This window comes from Hippocampus comes, unplaced genomic scaffold (assembly GCF_001891065.2).
Source record: "Hippocampus comes isolate QL1 unplaced genomic scaffold, H_comes_QL1_v1.1 scaffold7, whole genome shotgun sequence".
In the NCBI taxonomy this organism is placed as follows: domain Eukaryota; kingdom Metazoa; phylum Chordata; class Actinopteri; order Syngnathiformes; family Syngnathidae; genus Hippocampus; species Hippocampus comes.
The window spans coordinates 188,590-190,019 of NW_017842060.1; the positions used below are offsets into that span (position 1 = coordinate 188,590).

Consider the following 1,430-nt stretch of genomic DNA (forward strand, 5'->3'; position numbering starts at 1 on the left):
CCAGTGACCCCTGAAATGGACAAACTAACCCCCAGATGGCCTTTCCTTCTCGAACATTTTCACTGAAATGCCATTCTTTATAGTGTATCCGCATACACTGTACCGCATCAAAGATGATAGATAGATAGATAGATAGATAGATAGATAGATAGATAGATAGATAGATAGATAAGATGCTTTATTGATCCCAACGGAGATATGATGTTCTTCCTCACGTAGCTCACATATAGTGGACATAAACGTTTTACACGTCTTAAAAACACGGTTGATCTTTTTTTATGATGGGTGACACCCATTGGACGCGGGGGAACCAATCGGAGGCCGCCGTGAGGAAAGTTGTCCTTATATGGAGAGGGGCTGCATCAGGAGCGTCCTTAAAAGCGCAGCGGCCAGCCGGTGGCACGTCACGGCTAAGCATCCGAACTCGTGCGCAGCATCCATCAGTCAGCACCTCGCTCACGCAGGTAAGGGGAGCTCTTTTTACGACAAATCAAAATTCTCTTCGAAGTCGCGTTTGAGAAATGTAATTGCCGCCGACTCGCTTTGTGACTTTCCATACGGATCTAAAGAAGGCTCGAAACCGGAGTGGTCGCGCCAGGCTAGCCTTTAGCTTGTTAGCAGCCGCGAGGTCAGGCGAAGAGCTGACGCCCGCGTTCAAAGAGGCGACGTGCGGCTTCGTGACGCAGTGACGACCCTTACCCGATGGATCTTTTATCCGTCCTTATTTCTAAAGCGGGCTCTTGAAAGTCTTTGACCGTCATCGACCCCACCCGGCCGGCCGCCAGCATCCCTTTGGTACGGCATCGTCTCCCCAGCGGCTAGACGGATTACCACAAATGGATTAGCTCCCCGATCACCTCCATTTTAATCTTCTGGATTGAGCGATTAGCATCGACATTAGCCCCTCGGTTTGAGGTCGAGAATTTATTTTTAAGTCGTTGCATCTCGTGTACAAGGTGAGGCATCGAGTAGAGCAGGGCAAGATTGGATTTGGATCACTGACAATCAAAAATAATTTCATTTCTCTTTATGCTTTGACAACTCAATCGTCGTTTAAAAACAGATAACTTTACAAATGAATACAATGCAAGAAAATGTGACAGTTTAATATTCCACGTGCCGTGTATTTTAACTGAGTTAAAAATGTTAATACATGACTGGTGAAATATAGAAGTACCTGATTATTTGAGTCATTTGATAACATCTATTTACAGGAAATTATAAGTATAATGGCTTTAACTCCTGAAGATATGATTAATGTTCTGAGCTAATAAATAAATAAATAAAGCGCAAGAGAGATATATATCTAACATTTAAAAAAGGGATCTTCTGAACATGAATTAATTGTGATGTATTGAGACGCTATAAGTGCGACTGTGTATCAGTGGGGAATATCCAAATCAGTGCTGCATGTGGCCATTGTACCCCCC

At 44.0% G+C, this 1,430-nt stretch overlaps 1 protein-coding gene across 1 annotated transcript in view; it reads left to right on the forward strand.

Annotated features, from left to right (window-relative positions):
• Nucleotides 1-347: 347 nt before the first annotated feature.
• actb1 (actin, beta 1) overlaps nt 348-1,430 on the forward strand; it is a 4,302-nt gene continuing 3,219 nt past the window's right edge. The window contains exon 1 of the mRNA XM_019862250.1: nt 348-464. The gene's annotated coding sequence lies outside the window, so the exon portion shown is untranslated. The remainder of the gene's footprint in view (nt 465-1,430) is intronic.